This window comes from Podarcis gaigeae (genome assembly GCF_964106915.1).
Source record: "Podarcis gaigeae genome assembly, chromosome: 3".
Taxonomy (NCBI): domain Eukaryota; kingdom Metazoa; phylum Chordata; class Lepidosauria; order Squamata; family Lacertidae; genus Podarcis; species Podarcis gaigeae.
In genome coordinates this window covers 9,970,343-9,988,892 of record NC_139680.1, presented here as the reverse complement: position 1 = coordinate 9,988,892, position 18,550 = coordinate 9,970,343, and the positions used below count along the sequence as shown (strand labels likewise).

The window sequence follows — 18,550 nt, the reverse complement described above, 5'->3', positions numbered from 1 at the left end:
CAATCACTATAATGAGGTATGATGGGTTGTAATTTCTCTGTGCTAATGGGTTACAAACAGTATTACAATGATGACGGGAATATCATTGATTCATTATGACTGCAATAATATCAAAATGACTTAATATAGATCACTATTAACTCATGCACATACTGCTAACAGCCTTGCCGTGGTTCTATATACATACATATAATACATAAAATTAATATTTGTCTTTATATAAAATTCACACAGCACAAAACATTGTGTTGAATTCCCTAAATCAATATTTAAAGTTGGAATTATGGCATTGAACTCGTTCTTTGGAAAGAAGACCATTGATTTTAATCTGCTTGAAGCAATCAATTACTCCCTGTCCTCTTTATTCCAAACTGTAATGAAAACTAAACTGTGCTGTCTTGAAAACTAAATGTGAAGATGATCATAAACAGAATTTAAACTCCATGGATTATTCATATCTACCCATTTAGATTTGCCATTTCCATTATGAGTACATTTGCCATGAGCATTTAATGGACATCTAAAAGGGAATTCATTAAAGCAGGAGCTGTTGGCAGCACTTATGGCCTTCAGACTGCTTTATGTTTGCCTTTAATAGCTCGCTATTATAAAAGTGATATATTGTGTTCATCCCATTAGTAGTTTGCAGAAAGGTCTGTAAGACACAACAGAATGAGAATAAAAACTAAAATCAATGTATTCTTTTTTTAAAGCGGTATACAACTATTGCAAATATATACATTATTTTGGGTTAACTATATTGATGCAAATAAGCAGATAGCCATCATTAAGCCATTCGTGAATGCAATAACACCACCCACCCAAATTATAACCGCGAGGCAGGATACAGAAAGTCATGATCAGTTAAGAAGGGTTTAAAAACATGTTTATATATTATATATAAACACTCATTACAGGTTTCCCACTGCAGTAATTAAATGGACACCAGTAAGGGCCATTATAAATAAATATTATGTTAAAATTGATTAGCAAGGCCTTTTCTCGCTCATTGATCAGCCATAATTCTTAACAAAAAACAAAACATCTCTTTTTGTAGAAAAAAAGCCTTATAGTTGTCATATGAAAGCTATTTACCAGAACTATGAGAATTTGTAATAACATATTGGTCAAAATAAATATTCATTATTAAATTTGTATCCTGCCCATCGTCCCGAAAGAGCCCAAATAACTGAGTATGGCTGATTTAAGTAAGAACCACCTGAGTGCATTACCCAAACCTTTATCTGCAGATAGTATAGGGCAGCAACTATCCCTGGACTAATGCACACTGATTCATGTAGCTTTTGTAAGTAGACAGAGAGACTAGATTAGGGCAGCTATCCTTTCATCAATTAACTTGTTAGACTAGTGAACAAAAGTGGTTTGACTCATTACACCAAATGGTTGCCCCCAAAGAGGCAGTGGCTAAAACAAAATACAATTGTGCATCTTAAATAGAGACAGTCACCTTGCCAGGGGTACAAAGAAAGCTCACAACATAACTAGTAAAGACTTGCATGCAGGATTCAAGTGTAACTTCAAAGCTTAAGGAAAACGAGTCTGTTTGAATGCTTCTCCTTTACACAGAACCGAACCTTTTACAGGCATCGCCTACACACCTACAAAAATATCTGCAACCATGGGGACTAGGAAAATGAAAGCTGGGATTCTAAGATTTGAGTTTTCAGATGGTCACGTGCTCTGCAAAATCCTGCACTGTATACATATCAAACTGCTAGCCCTAACTACATATTATAGTAACCAAAGCAGACATAAAACAAACGGCATTCTTACAACTATTATCGGAATTCTAAGGTCATACACACACACACACACAGAGTGGTACCTCTGGATGCGAACAGGATCCGTTCCAGAGCCCCGTTTACATCCAGAAGTGTGAGACATCATTTTGACCCATCTGCACATGCACGAGCGGCGAAACCCGGAAGTAACGTGCTCCGTTATGTGCCGCATGATACAGGAACGGCTTGTTGATTTCTGCCCCCACAATGCATTTATTCTAAATTGCTGAACATCACACAATAAGTCCAAACTTTACATGAAATGTATTTGTAAGATGAATAAGGACATATATTATTAATTCACACACACACAAATGTTGGGCAGTTCTGGCCGCCAGTTAAGCTCACCTATAAAGAGATGTACAAAATATAATCATTGTTAAACTTTCAAAATTAGGTCAATCCATTTCTAATGCCAGTCTTCTTACTAGCTTACCTTGCGTCATGCATGAAAGACAGGCTTGACCCATTTGCCACATGGAGCAAAAGAGGAACCAAAATCTTCAAGTATGGAGGGCAAACTGGTTTGCTACAAGTCTTCACAGATAGATAGATGGACAGTCTTCTGTGCAATAAAACAAAAACAGATATGGAAAGAGAGCATAGTCGTAGTAGATTCCCATTTCGATTAATGTAAATATACAGATTAGGGCTGCAAGCTTTAAAATCAGAATATCAGCTTTACTTCATTTATCAGGGAGGGAAATTTTTAACTGACGGAGCTGAAAATTAAGGGCATATTTATTTCTGAAGTTATTTTGGTCGCTGTATGTTACTATTAACAGCCTTTCTTCCAATGAGTGGCAGTTTTTGTTTATTATAACTCACATCTCTGTCAATATCTCTCAGAGGCACCACAGGGAGGTTCTTTTATAATATGAAAATTAAATGTATCCAATTAATTGTATAAAAGGTCTGCGTCCAATTCAATGGATAAAGGCCCATGATCAATTAAAAATTATTTAATCAGCCAACAGCCCTAATATATGCATGTGTGTGTGTGCATGCATGCATTCTTCAATGGGACTCTTATCTAGGAAATACCTCTGCCTTAACCTTGAAGAGCCACTGCCAATCAAAATAGACAATACTCTGCTAGACAGACCAACACTCTTGACTGGGAATTTGGTTGCAGTGGAAACTATGCTGACGACAAAATTCTGGAAGTTCCTTATGTTAGAAGGAAAATCAACTTTTATTACTATTCTGGACGCGGGTGGCACTGTGGGTTAAACCACAGAGCCTAGGACTTGCCGATCAGAAGGTTGGCGGTTCAAATCCCCATGACAGGCTGAGCTCCCGTTGCTGGGTCCCAGCTCCTGCCAACCTAGCAGTTCGAAAGCATGTCAAAGTGCAAGTAGATAAATAGGTACAACTCCAGCGGGAAGGTAAACGGCGTTTCCGTGTGCTGCTCTGGTTTGCCAGAAGCGGCTTAGTCATGCTGGCCACATGACCTGGAAGCTGTACGCCGGCTCCCTCGGCCAATAAAGCGAGATGAGTGCCGCCACGACTGGACCTAACGGTCAGGGGTCCCTTTACCTTCATCCCAGACTGAAATTTCTCCACTGCTAAATCTTGTATTATTTAAAGTCCAAAGTGTAACCAGAATTTGCATTTATTCAAAGACAATAGAGTAAGTAAGGCTGCATCTGCCAGATTTTCAGTATCTGGACAGTCTTCTGTGGGACAACTTCCAATGCAGCCTCTTGACACCAGCTCTAATACTGCCAAGGCTCATCCCCCTAGAAAGTGGAAACGGTTCATACAACCTACAGTGCACACCCACCAGATGTTTCAAAGAAAATGCCAGCTGTGTATCATGTAACTAAAATTTAAGATCTGGAGAATAACTTCACATTATGAATATTCCTTTGGAGGTCTCAAAGAGGAAACTCAAAACATTTCATATAGGAGACTTTTTGCACTAGTCTCCTTGTATTATTATTTTGTATTGTATTATTTTACTGTTTTTAGCCGCTCTGAGCCTGGCTTTGGCTGGGGAGGGCGGGATATAAATACAAATTTATTATTATTATTGTTGTTGTTGTTGTTGTTGTTGTTGTTGTTATTTCTTAGTTAATGCTAACACTCCAGGTTAATAAATAAAGCATTCCCCCTTTTTATATTCCTTTGATATCTGTATTCGTCAATAGTTGGCTAACTGAACAATCTATGACCTCTATGTGCATGTGTTATTGTTTTGTTTGCTTTTATGCCATGTATTTTTGTGTTTCTATATTGTAAAGCACCCTGTGATTCTCAGATGAACAGTATATAAATTTAATAAATAAATAGTTTCTTCCTAAAATTAAAATGGACCAGTTTTCTCAGTATTTACCACACAGCAGAGGGAATTAAAAAATATATCTTCCATTGATTAACATACCAAATGTAACAGCCAGCAAGAAGTTATATTTATAAAATTAGAAGTGGTGAACTCAAATTTGGCAACTCTTGAATGAAAACTGACCATCAAAAATTATGTTAAGAATTCAAGAACTCACAAGTTACAAAAAAGTCACTGCCTAAAAGAAAACCTTCTGATGGTATTTTACGAGTGCCAATTTGATAGTTTTCCCAATGATAACAAGATTTTCAGTGCAATCCTACTCAAAGTAAGTCCTGTTGCTTTCAATGGGGCTTACTCCCAGTTAAGTGGTATTAGGACTGCAGCCATAGTTATCTGGAACTACAATTAAAACAAACTAAACAAACTTCTGAACCAATCTGAAGGCACATATATAGACTGTAGGCTCCTTGGTGGCAAGGCCCCTTTCTTTTTTGCTTTTGAAAGGAATGTTCATTTATTACTTATTATTAACATAAGAATTTTGTTTTGAATCATTTCTGCTGAGACTTTAAGACCTTTCAGTGGGTAACACTGACCTTGCAACCAGCCTCTTGTTCTACAAGTTCCAGTTCCCCCAACAGGCTGTGAGGTGCTGAAAAACAAGAAGTCTTTCTGGTATGCTATTACTGGAATACCTGCAAGAATCTGGAAACTGGATCAAAAACCCCACTGATGAAAAGCAGTTTTGAGCATCTAGGTGCAGGGTCTGGTGCACAGGTTGTCTCTTAGAACAGAAAAATCTAGGAGGTAATAAGCAACATTTTCTAGAAGTACAGTTAGCCTCTGATATTTCCTGGCATACATGACAACTATAGATCTAGGAGAAAAACCAGCACCAAACCACTGTTAATAAATTAGTCAAGAACTCTCTTATTCGCATTCTAGTACTGTTCATTTAAATTCAACTCAAGTGGTCCAGCGGTTAAGACACTGTAGTTATAAAGACCAGGATGTCCCAATTCAAATCTTATACAAGCCATTAACTAGTTAGGCCCAGTAGATACAGCACATAAGTCAAACTTTTAAGAGATCACAGACACCTGTGCTCCCTCCTTCTGTCCCCTGTGGCGTAGCGTGGGTTGTCAGCACCCGGGGCAAGGCAAGTAATTTGTGCCCCCTAACCCGTGGATTTGCGCCCCCTAACCCCCAGATGTTGCGCCTGGCCCCCTGCACCCCCCACGCTACGCCACTGTCTGTCCCCAAACTAAATCCCACATGTTCTGACCATTTGGTTTAACTTGCCTGCTTGGCATTCTGTGTGTCTGATTACAACTGTCTCCCTCTGGGCCACTGAATTATTTGAACAAAATATGGTGATGTAATAGGAGGAGTAAGACATCACAATAAGGCTTGATATGTACATTTATGATGCAATAATTCATGTTAAATTCAAACACCAGCTCAACCCTTTACTGTACACCCATTTTTTGAGGTGGCAGGAATGATACAAAATGCATTGTAACTCGGCACCTGAAGGGAGACCTTTTGAACACTGTTATTAACTAGATTATGTCCAGCTAACGAATTCATATAAATGATGGAGTATAATAGGAAAAGTATGCCAAAGTGAGCAAGCAGGTATACAAGGAGTTGACTCCGAAAAAAGCCCATCCATATGTGAAAGGCACCTTTCACTCACAGATTGATCTGCACCTTGCTTGGTGGATTGAGCACAAAATCAAAAGTAGTCCAAATTATTTTCATAAGAGACCATTCGTCCTGAACAACCTGCTCCTCATTAACCTGGGGATATATGTAAGCATTTCCCATTTATTTCTTATACAGTCTTGGGGGGGGGGGGTGACGACGACACACAGCAGAACACACTTCTGTCTTAACTAGCAATCTCCAAACAAAACGAACAGCAAATGTCAGATTACCAGCTTTAGGTCAGGGGTCCCCAACCTGCGAGCACATTTCAAATTTTGAAAAAGGTTTGTGGACACTAGCACAAAACGACTACTCTCTGAGTGTGGCCAATAACAAAATGAGCTACTTCTAGGGAGACCTAGGTAGTCCTGTTTCATCCCTTCCTGACACACAGACACTTCAAACTTGCACGCAGATAAAACAAAAGCTTTGTATTCACCATTTGTAGCAACTGACAAAGGAAAGGTTGCTGGGTGAAACTACCTACCATTCCCCAAATAACCACATTGGCTACCAATTTCAGGCCAAGTTTAAAGCAAGTTTGTTAATGGATAAAGCCCCAAACAATTTAGGATCCGATTACCTGGGAGACTGCCCCCCCCCCCAATATAAACCAACCCATCCATTGAGATCAAATCAGGTCCTCCTCTTGGTCGTTCCACCACTTCCACAAATCTATCTTAGAGAGAGCAGAGGGAGGGCCTCTTCTGTGGTGGCACCTAGCCTTTGGAAATAACCACTGAAATAAGAGAAATACCAACTCTGATTGGTTTCAGTTATCTGTTCCAAGAACTGCTTAATAACAAGTGAATGCTCGGGCGAATAATAACAAGCTCTTAGTAAATTTGTCTGAGCTATGGTGGATATTGTATATTTTATTATTTTAATTTATTTATTTTATGAAGATCAGATTATATTGCCTGGAGCCTACTCTGGGTTTTTTTTTTTTTTTTAATGAAGGGTGGCACAGAAATATTTTACTTTAAATAAATAATTGCCTCATACTGCTGCCTCTGCCTGCTTCCTCCAGACAGCCATTCTGCAGTGTTTGGAGAGGGAAGAGGACACCTCTGGCTCAGCAGGAAAGGATGGGAGGGAGCAGAAAGTGCAGGGAGAAGAAAGCTGGTTGGAGCAAAGTTGTCAATTTTTAAGATTCTTCCAGCCTCCTGCACAGCTATCAGCAGTAGGTTCAGGGACAGGGAGTGGAGAACCTAGTGCCTATTAAATTTTTTTAGAGCCTTTTAAAATTCCATCTCAGTCAGAAGGGGCAGGAAACAGAGAGTCTTGTAGGCACTGTGGGAAGTCTACACACATCTACTATGCTGAACAATGCAGGCTTGGATTATGTTTTTTAATCTTACGGGCTTCTTGATGCTGACCAATACGTAATCCGAGTTTAATTTTCTAGACAGAATGGAAAACTGTAAAGCCAGATTGTGAGAGGAATGCAGAGCATGGGGCTTGATGCCTGTTCCTGCCGTAATAAACTATGGTAACCTCTAACAAGAGATAGAAGTAGTCTCTTAGTCTTTGAGCAGTAATAGTCCAGAAGAGTGAGAGTCAACCAGCTACGTTCAATTAAAGTGGTAGATAATCACAAGAGAGGGAATGGGATTCCCTAAGTTTGCCATACAGATCTAGTGCTTAGGCCAACAAACAAAACAGCAGAATGCGGAAAATAAAAATAAAATAAAAATGACCTGTGAAGAAAGGTTACAGCATTTGGGACTTTTTAGTTTAGAGAAAAGGAGATTCGGAAGTGACATGACAGAAGTTTACAAAATTATACATGGCATGGAGAGAGTGGGTGGAGAGAAGTTTCCCTCCTTCTATCATAACACTAGAACTCATGGACCTCCAATGAAGTTGAATGTTAGAAGGTGCAGGACAGATAAGAAAAAAAGGTATTTACCGTATTTTTTGCTCTGTAAGACTCACTTTTTCCCTCCTAAAAGGTAAGGGGAAATGTGTGCGCGTCTTATGGAGCGAATGCAGGCTGCGCAGCTATCCCAGAAGCCAGAACAGCAAGAGAGATTTCTGCTTTCACTGCGCTGCTGTTCTGGCTTCTAAGATTCAGAATATTTTTTTTCCTTGTTTTCCTCCTCCCAAAACTAGGTGCGTCTTGTGGTCTGGTGTGTCTTATAGAGCGAAAAATACGGTATATCTTAATAGTGTGGTGGTTTGTTTGATTCTTCTGTTATATGTTTGTTTGTTTGTTTGTTTGTTTGTTTGTTTGTTTGTTTGTTTGTTTGTTTGCTTGCTTGCTTGCTTGCTTGCTTGCTTGACTGATTGATTGTATGTTTGTTTACTTGTACAGTGGTGCCTCGCAAGACAAAATTAATCCGTTCCGTGAGGCTTTTCGTATAGCGGTTTTTTCGTCTTGCGAAGCAAGCCCATTGACAGCTTAGCGGATTAGCGCTACAGCTGTCAAGCGGCTTCCAGTGATCAGCTGTTAAGCGGCTTATCAGCGGAACAGCTGATAAGCGGCTTAGCGGCTTAAGAAAAGGGCGAAAAAAGCGGGAAAAAACCGCGGGAGGATGCAAGATTTTTTTCGTCTTGCGAAGCAACCCCATAGGGGAATTCGTTTTACGAAGCGCCTCCAAAACGGAAAACCCTTTCGTGTAGCGGGTTTTTCGTCTTGCGAGGCGTTCGTCTTGCGGGGCACCACTGTATGCATGTTTGTTTTTTCATAAATGTATTTATTTTAAATTAATAAAGATATATTTAAAGGGTGGGAGGTACTTCTTCATGCGGCTAATAATCAAACTATGGAACTCACTCCTCAAGCAGGCGGTGATGGACACCAGCTCGGATTAGACAAATTGACGGAGGAGAGGGTTATCAATGGTTACTATCCTTGACGGCTATGCTTTACCTCCACAGCTTGAGGCAGCAATGCCTCTGAATACTAATACTAGAAACCATGGGAGGGGAAAATGCTCTTGTGCTCATGTTCTGTTCCCTAGTTTCTGTCAGGAGCTCATCCTACACTTGAGTAGGACCCTGGCAGAGACACATGCACGACTGGGCATGTCCCCTCCCTCTTGGTCGGTCGGGAGCTTAAAAAGCTTTCTTCTGCCCAAACATCACAGCAACTGATGTCAACAGATATCAGCACACTTAGGGATCTGCAGAGACTTCGCAGCTTGCGTGACAGACCTCAGCATTTTGGCTAATCTACTTTATTTACATATAAACACACACGGAGCACTGCAACATGACTCCCTCTCTCTCTAGCATCAGACAGCAAAGAGAATGAACAAAGGACAATAGTCTCACTTCACGGAACACAGGAACACAAACATCCTGTCTCCGTCACTTCCCACTCTGTGAAGTCAAAACATATGCCATCATGTGATAGACAACAATCCCATGACTGCAATCATGGAGCAGGAATTCTAACAGTTTCCCACAGGCATCTGGTTGGCTGCTGTGAGAACAGGATGCAGGACTAGATGGGCCACTGGCCTGATCCAGCAGGTTATCCTTACATTCTTATTCTGCCATTTCATATCCAATTTTATTTTACCAATTGATTTCAAAAATTAAAAAATCTCTCATTTTCTTATCCATATATATATATATATATATACACACACACACACACACACACACACACACATATTGCCGCCAGCGCAAAACATTACTTAGTAATAAAGCAATAATAATCTTTGCTTAAATGAAAGGAATTTGCTAAAATCTGCAGACATTACTCATGAATGTTTAATAGATGCCCTCGCTGATTAATACTTTCAATCAGTAATCTGAGCAATCTCTTATATAAGTAAAACCATCAGGCTCCTCCACTCTGCGCCAACAAGTGTACCTGAACATTGCCTTGGGAAGAGGTATTTACACAAACTCACATCTGGGAATCAGTCCAGCAGTGACTCTCTTCATAGCTTCCAAGAAATAAAACCACACTTTAAACTAAAGATTATCTCCTTCCATGAAACTTTAAGAAGACAAAAAAGGAATACGCATGCGAATCTTACACAATGTGTACTTGGAAACAAGCAAGATTCCCACCTACCGAACTTGTTTTGTTTTCCCTAAAGTCTAAAGGGCGAGTTCACATTGTCAAACTCTGCCATACAAATCAGCACACTAGTATATCACAAAATAGAGTTAGATTAGCATGAACCGTGTTATATACACATGGAGCCACAGCCATTTCCATGACTGCAGGTGTATGTTTTTCCCTATGTTTTAGGTATGGTTATGTCTAAATCTTTGGGAAGGCCTGGTTTTTTGGACTGGCAGGATGGCTTTCCACTAAAATCCATTCTAAAAAAAAGCTATTTTTCCTGTGCTCAGCTTCTCTTTTGAAGAAGAGATTCCAGAGTTTCCCATAACACTTGCCAAGCCAGGGATTTCCATGCTGAGCACAGTTGTTGCTGCCACAATCTTCCTTTAGATACAGTCGCTGAGGGCAACTCTGAAAAGGATTCAACACAGCAAACAACCCTACTCAAGTGGAATTTCTCCAGCTGTAGTGACTCCTGTGGATCCCCAAGCATCAATTCCCAAATGATGTGCTGGAGCCTTCAAGAAATATGCCACCACCATGTTGGCTACACATTCATTCATTCTATACCCCTCAGGGTCAGGGCATAACTTTAAAGGAGACACTGGGTATTTCCCCATCATAGTCTGCAAACATGGGGGGGGGGGAGGTCCCAGAAGGATGCCTAGAAGGATTGCCTAGAAGCACTGTCTCATCCCCAAACTCTGATCAAAGAGGAGGGTAAGACCAGGCTTTTCTCTTTCGCAGAGAAGGGTGAGTGGTGTGCTTCCAATTTTTATCCAGAAATAATACCATCCCAAATAGAAAATGCTGTTTCATATAAACAGTTCATGGAGAGGCAAAATAATTTCCTCCTGGCCCAGAGTTACATTAGTCTTTTCTGAAAAAAGGGAGTATCCTAGATTGGAAAGAGCTGAGCCTCTGCTGCTACAGTATATAATTCTTAACTACCTCTAAAGCTCTCTCAATGGTTTATCAGCAATGCTTTTATACATAATAACTGTCACCTACTGATATAATTATTTTATTTGGGGCAATAGTAACTTCTCTCAAATACAAAAAAAAAAATTTAATACAAGGATAACCTGATAATATAGTTGCTAATGACCGACTTATAAACACAATCATCTGAATGCAAGCAGTGCTACATTTCAATCTGCAAGATAAAATTCTGAATCATTTAAATATTATTTCACAAATGTTGCTTATGGCTTCAAAGCACTGAAGATGCAGCTTTGCAAAGATATTGGCTCTAGACAGTAATTATATCCACAGCCTAATGTTGCAGTTAATGGACACACACATTTCAATAATTACAATGCCTGAACAAGATAATATGCCTTTATTAGCTGCTGCAAAATAAAAGCTAAGCCAGAACTGAGCTAAGCATTTTAGAGACCAGATATAGAACATATTATTAAAAACTCTAGACAACAGAAAACACTGAAATCAGGATTTTCATGACAATCGTGTAATAAAAAATGAAAAGTATTCATATAGGTAGCATAACTAGGCACGGTGGGTGGAGCTAGCAGAGACTGGAGAGATAGATCAAGGTTTTAATTAGTACCTGGTTGAAGATTTTACATTAATTGGATGAAAAAGTGTTACGACATGATGATTATAATAGGACAAGCCTAATACTCTTGCTGAGTATTGCCATACTTTCAGCAGTAAAGCCATTATGTTCTAATGTTCTGTTGTTGTACACCATTTCGAATTTATAACCTTACACACACTAATGCAGCGTTTATAGCTCTCTCTGGTTCTATATGACCCACAAATTTAGCAATGCACTATTACTAAATTTCATTGTATTTCATATATATATATATATATATATATATATATATATATATAAACAGTACTGGATCTAAAACTCTCACAGAACACAGTAAAACATTGCAGGGTTTGAACCAGGAGCTACAGTGGCACACCCCAGGCACTTTACTCCCGGCTCAATTATGGTTACTTGGAAGCAAAGAACATGGCTAGCCTGACCTCTTCAGATGGTCAGAGGGTGTTATTGCACCAAGTAGCCCCAAACAGAGATCAGGCATCATTAGGAGTGAATCTGGCCCTACAGTGCAGCCGACTCTGACCTGGATCCTCAGTCTGAGCAACAAATTGTTCAGGTATGGACTGAATAGTTCATGCACTGCCTATCTTGGCTTACCATCTACATGAAAGCTTGCTGAAACTGTACTTTAATTATATCAGATGTGGGTTTTTTAAGCCAGTTCTATGTCTACTTTATGGCATAGTCATTGTCTCTAATTTCATCAAGAATTTTGGCCTATTCTAATGATACATTTCTAAGAAAGCATAAAATATGCATCAGGAACGTTCCAGGATTCTGATAACAACAATTAGCTTATCAGTGCCTTTCTCGGATAATAGTATGATCATCTAGCCCAATTCAGTAAATTCATACTAATAGGAATTGTTCTACCTTCCTTTGTTGTCGCCTGAATTGTTGAATAAGTCCATCAACAGCACTAAAGTAAATTAATCTCCCAGATCAATCTCCCGGACGTTTTAAAGAGAAAGGAACTTCATCTTAGAGCTAAGCAAGTAAAAGCAGTGGTGTAACACTTCAGCAGCATGAACATTCCAATATAATACCTTTGTTCTCAGATAAACTTAGAGAAGAATTCAACACTGCACTTTTCTGATTGTTCCATCAGTGCAAGTATCTTGGCTCACCAGATGGAATTATCTCCCCTCCCTTTCACCAGGACGTTGTTCCAGAGGTTATCCCCTCCCTGCATGCCAACTGAGGGAGTGGGTATGCTTAGGGAAGAATAGGCTGGAAAAGCCCCACTGCCCAATGGAAGTTCTTGCTCAGGACTTCCACTGACAGGACTCATTAGCTGAAATCTACCCCAAGTAAACAAAGTAGCAGGCACATGATACTACTATGATGATGAGGAGGTATGATGTTCCAATGGTGAACATCTTTGGAGCAGGAGCAAATTTTGCTAATCACATCAATTGCATGTCCACCACATACTCAAAGATGGAAGTACCACTTCATAACTCCAGTGTGTCCGTTCAAATTCAGCCTGGTGGCAAATCCACCTGCATGCTCACGGGAGTCAAAAAGAATCTAAACTGGACCAAAAGATAAACATACAAGTTGAGCATTGAAGGAAACATGAAAGCAAGAGAACTTCCTGGTACCTGGGATGCTATCATGAGTACTGCATATAATATAAAATATGATATTAGAATATTTCCAATATTAGACAGGTGCTGAATTAAAATATTCAAGAATTATTGGTAGTCTTCATTTCAACCCTTAGTAACCCCATTACGTTTTATAAATTCCAGTTCTACAGCTTCTCATCCCAATTATCCTTTGGAGTTTGTTTTGTTTTTGTTTAAGTATATTGAACCAAATATTCCCATTGTCTACATAACTAGATAATCTGAGGTTTGCTCAGCTAGCAGCTCGAGGGCCCTTGGCTGAATATCATCAGGTCCTTGCTACCTAGGACTCATTCAGACTGTGCACATAATTTTAACTGCTCTTTTTGCTATCCTGACCCATGTATCCTTACCTTTTCTTGTTTATATCAATACAATACCAAATTTCGTATCTGTTGGGGTTACTGTGAGTTTATACACACCAGAGATTGTACACATTCACATGAAGATGTGGAGAATATTCAAGCATTGACAGCATCATGAGAGAATATTGTTCACCATCTGATCAATACAATCATAAATGGATACTGGAGAACACAAAATGACTACTCTATACATTATGCACCTAATATGCATAACCTCCATGTAAGTTTCACACACTATTTATACAATATAGATTACATTCAAGCAGAGAATATGTATGCTGACCGGCCAATAAGCACACTACCCAACTGACATTGCCAACCTCTACATATTCTCCAAAACCACTTGAAGATTATGCATCTCAGCTGGGCAATATATGAAGTCCACTGCTCATGTTGTCAATTTCTGCAATTTCTCCATGCGTATGTATAGAACAGTATGTATAAAACGGTGGTTAAATGGATGAACACCCGAGTTTCATTTCTTCCACAATCATTCACTGATCTAGAACACCAGCACTTTATTACTGTTAAATCTTCCTCACAGAGCCAGATCAAATCTTATTCTCAGCTTTTTACTAGGGTAGGTAATACTTCTCAAAAGACAGCTCTCCATCCCTATTACTATTGTTTGTTTCATGCATGTTTTCCAGTTTTAGGCTTCACATTTAGTCTTTCTCTGACCAGACAAGCAATGCCAGTATGACCATAACTTCACCTCCGAACACCCATCACCTCTGAACAGTCAAAACTCCTGCTTTTGCCACTTCTCTTTCTGAGCAAACCCAGGTTAGTTATACTTTTTACAACCATGAAGGGAGATCTCCCAAAGTAGGCATTTTCAACTGGCTTGCTATTTTGAACAAAGGATGCGTCTGGTGCAAGAATGCCATTCAGAAGCACTCTCCAGTGAGCCAGTGTGGTGTAGTGGTTAAGAGTGGTGGACTCATAATCTGGTGAACCAGGTTCGCATCCCCACTCCTCCACATGCAGCTGCTGGGTTACCTTGGGCTAGTCACACTTCTCTGAAGTCTCTCAGCATCACTCACCTCACAGAGTGTTTGTTGTGGGGGAGAAAGGGAAAGGAGATTGTTAGCTGCTTTGAGACTCCATCGGGTAGTGATAAAGCAGGATATCAAATCCAAACTCCTTCTTCTCCATAATCATGACTATAGCCACATTATAGAATAACACGGTAAATCCATTTTTAATAGTGATATATAAAATGACACTTGGTTGCCTCCCCTTTACTTATGGGCCATTAAAAGTTATGGTACTTCTGTAACATACAGAAAACTAGATATGGTAAACAGTGCATGGCAAAGTCATTAGTACAACTGTCTGGAAACGGGACTTTTCACCTCTCATTCAAAACAGCCAGTACTCCCAGGTTCAATCTTCAGCTAAGGCTGGGTAAAACACCTACCTGAAACCCCAGAGGAGTTGCTGCCAGTCAGTGTTGACAATACCAAGCTCAATGGGCCAATGGTCCTACATGGTATAAAGCAAGCCAAGCCACAATGCAACAGGAGGACTGAGCATATGAGTTCTTTATACCACTTGAACCAACATTAGGGAGGTAGCCCATGGCAACCATACATACATAAATACAATGTAAGATGTACAGTGGTACCTCGGGTTACATACGCTTCAGGTTACAAATGCTTCAGGTTACAGACTCCACTAACCCAGAAATAATACCCTGGGTTAAGAACTTTACTTCAGGATGAGAACAGAAATTGTGCTCCGGCGGCGCCACAGCAACGGGAGGCCCCACTAGCTAAAGTGGTGCTTCAGGTTAAGAACAGTTTCAGGTTAAGAACGGACCTCCGGAACGAATTAAGTACGTAACCAGAGTTACCACTGTATTTGCCAGCATGTAGGTTCGTACACGGGACGCGGGTGGCGCTGTGGGTAAAAGCCTCAGCGCCTAGAGCTTGCCGATCGAAAGGTCGGCGGTTCGAATCCCCGCGGCGGGGTGCGCTCCCGCTGCTCGGTCCCAGCGCCTGCCAACCTAGCAGTTCGAAAGCACCCTCGGGTGCAAGTAGATAAATAGGGACCGCTTTCTAGCGGGAAGGTAAACGGCATTTCCGTGTGCAGCTCTGGCTCGCCAGAGCAGCGATGTCACGCTGGCCATGTGACCCGGAAGTGTCTTCGGACAGCGCTGGCCCCTGGCCTCTTGAGATGGGCGCACAACCCCAGAGTCTGGCAAGACTGGCCCGTACGGGCAGGGGTACCTTTACCTTTACCTTTAGGTTCGTACACTCCAATGTTGAATGTGGCTTCCTATTCTGATTAAGAGGGTAAGTGCCACAGTCCACTGTTTCAGATGTAACAGCGAACTATGGAATCAAGTTCATCTGAGCAAACCAAGTCCGGGGATGGGGGGCCATGTGAGCCCAATGTTCACTTCATATGTGTGGAAGTACAAAATGTATCTGTTCATCCCAGCTATTCTTTCTCATGACCATAAATAACAGCTCACGTACCGTTTGGTACTTTGGTAATCAATACGTTATAAAACTGGACTCCAACGTATCTTTATCATTGTCATACCTCTGTAAGTTTCACCTACTTTGGCCAAGAACCCTAAAAGCCCTACTTTAAAACTAATGTAGCCATCTCAACTGCCCTTCCCTAAAACATTTGGGGGCACAACTGAACCCACTATTTGTTAAAATTCTTCCGTAAACTCTAAATGTTAAAGTTAAATGAGAGGCATTTAATGCAATCTGAAAAATATTCAGTTCAATTAAAAATAATTGATGCATGGTGAAATAATTCTTCCCAAAGCTGCTGTAAAAATCTTCAAAAAAATAAAGCTACTTAATAATTTTCATCTCCTACAGGCTAGAGAAGCATTATTGCATATTAAAAATTGGAATTCAGTTTTCCCAGGAGGTACAAGAAAGTTATTAAAACAACCTATTTATTGTTGATATAACTATCCATTTGTGCTACACAAAAAGTAACAATTTCAGTACATTAAGAGAAAAACTAATTAAGATATAATTAGTATTTTCTGTATTTTGATAATTAAGGATTAGTTGGCTATTCCTTTTCACATTCCTGTTTGTTGCATCCTGACAATACCTTTAATGAGCAGCTAACGCTATTTAAGCCCTCATGGCTGAGCAGTTTAGTGACCACTACTACATTGCTTCCATTTATCACTGCCTCTTTACCTATAAATTAAAGCAGCCCTCTAGCTATCTTGATCTACTTTATATCAATTTCTTCATCCATATCAGCTGAATATGTATGGCATTAACCTCATTTACCAGTTGAGAAAAGATGAATTAAAATGAGATCCAATTCCTGGTCACACAACACAATTTCAAAAATGCCTGCTAATTTCCACCACCTGTCAGAACAGCAATCCTTTACTTTCCAGTAATAAAATGAGGTATATTTCTGCTCAGCTCATTAAAAATAAAAATTGAACACACATTTTAATGTAATTAACCACTAAAAGTACAAATCCCTGATTACAATGTGAACCATATATATTCAATTCTTCTAGTCCCAATGAAGCAAATGCATTTGTATACACTGTGAAATGCACTGCAAAAATATTAGAAATACGTGAACCATATATTTATACTTAAAGTCACTTCTGTAGCCTTGCAAAAATACAGTATTTTATAAACTAAGATTAACAAGAAAACCAGAGGCACAATAATGAGCATTTTTTATTTTAAACCATTCCAGTTCCAAATAAAGTAAATTGCCAGAATATATACAGATTCTGTTTGCAATATGAAAATTGTACTGATAAAGAAAGAAAATTTTCTTTAACATACTGTACATTTATGTCCCTATATTTTGTATTTTTACTCCACAATTATCAAGCACAGATAGAAACTGCACACAAGAAAGTGAGAGTAAAACAGGAATTACAATTAAAATACTTAGTTGCTCTTTCCAGGAAACAATCACCAACTTTCTCAATGTCTCTATATTTTTGGAGTGAGGCATTACTAACAATTTCTCTTCTAAATCATCTGCACTGGGGGGGGGGGTCTTTCTAGTATTATTTTCCAAGAAACTCTACTCCCTGCTCCAAATGTCCTTTGCAATAATTATGCTTCACAGATTCATCTTTGCTTTATAGCACCTCTTCACAGAAACAATGTGCTGTAGATCCTTAGGTCTTCCAAATCATGCTCAGCCCAAGGGCCACAATCAGGAGAAAAGGGGGCGGAACAATGAGTGTAAATATTACCTTGTGCAGTAGGCTAGCTTCTATGTACTTTCACATACCTCTCTTTGTTCACATCCAGAAAAGTAAGAGGTATTACCAGAATTGAAGGACACATTCCAGCCAGGCAAAGCCAAGCCACAGAAGCTGTGACCTGGGGAGAATTGCAAGTGCTAGACAGTGGCGCCTGGTGGGCCACATTCAAACTCTGGGCCCGAGGTCCCCCGGCACTGATCTACACCAGGGATGTCCAACAGGTCGATTGTGATCTATTGGTCGATCGCGGGGTGTCTCTGGTCGATCACGGGACCCTGCCCCCCCAAAAGCTCAACAACTCTGGTCAATACAATGGGTAGATCACTGTCAGTGTTTTTTAGTGGGAGTAGATCGCAGTCTCTTGGAAGTTGTACATCCCTGATCTACACACTGTGTGCAGCCTAATAAAGCTTTGCCTTGTTTTGGAAACTTTTTGAGCCCCATCTGCATAAACGAGAACACACAAGTCGTTTCAACACTCAACAGGTTTCAGAACATGCTCAGTTGGTTCTAGAACACCAACAGCAAACTCCCTCTCGCAAATGAGAGTTTAAAAGGATCATCAGGATGAATATGCCTTGTCAACCATTCAGTCTACGACTAGCGTCAATACAACTAGCAAAACTATGAGACTGTCTTGAGTGCTGGAAGATGCAATTTGTGAAGAAGAAGCAACCATCCTATCTGTGTCAAGCTAACGGAATGACACTAACTGCAAAAACAAGACTAATGTTGGCATTTGATAATGCTGTGCAATCCACACCAAAACATGTAGACCAAAATGAGGAATGAAAACACCTCTCAACATTACTATCTATCTATCTATCTATCTATCTATCTATCTATCTATCTATCTATCTGCATTTATAAACCACTTACTATTTCAAAAATCTCTAAGTGATACACTGTAAT

The 18,550-nt window shown here is 39.8% G+C and overlaps 1 protein-coding gene and 1 long non-coding RNA gene across 10 annotated transcripts in view; one reads left to right on the top strand and one right to left on the bottom strand.

Moving 5' to 3' along the window:
- The window catches only part of RANBP17 (RAN binding protein 17), a 193,764-nt gene that overhangs the window by 119,123 nt on the left and 56,091 nt on the right, over nt 1–18,550 (bottom strand). The window lies entirely within an intron of this gene.
- LOC310840793 lies at nt 5,777–18,068 on the top strand. The gene is made up of 2 exons (XR_014562142.1): nt 5,777–5,907; nt 17,685–18,068. It is a non-coding gene; the product is annotated as an uncharacterized lncRNA (long non-coding RNA).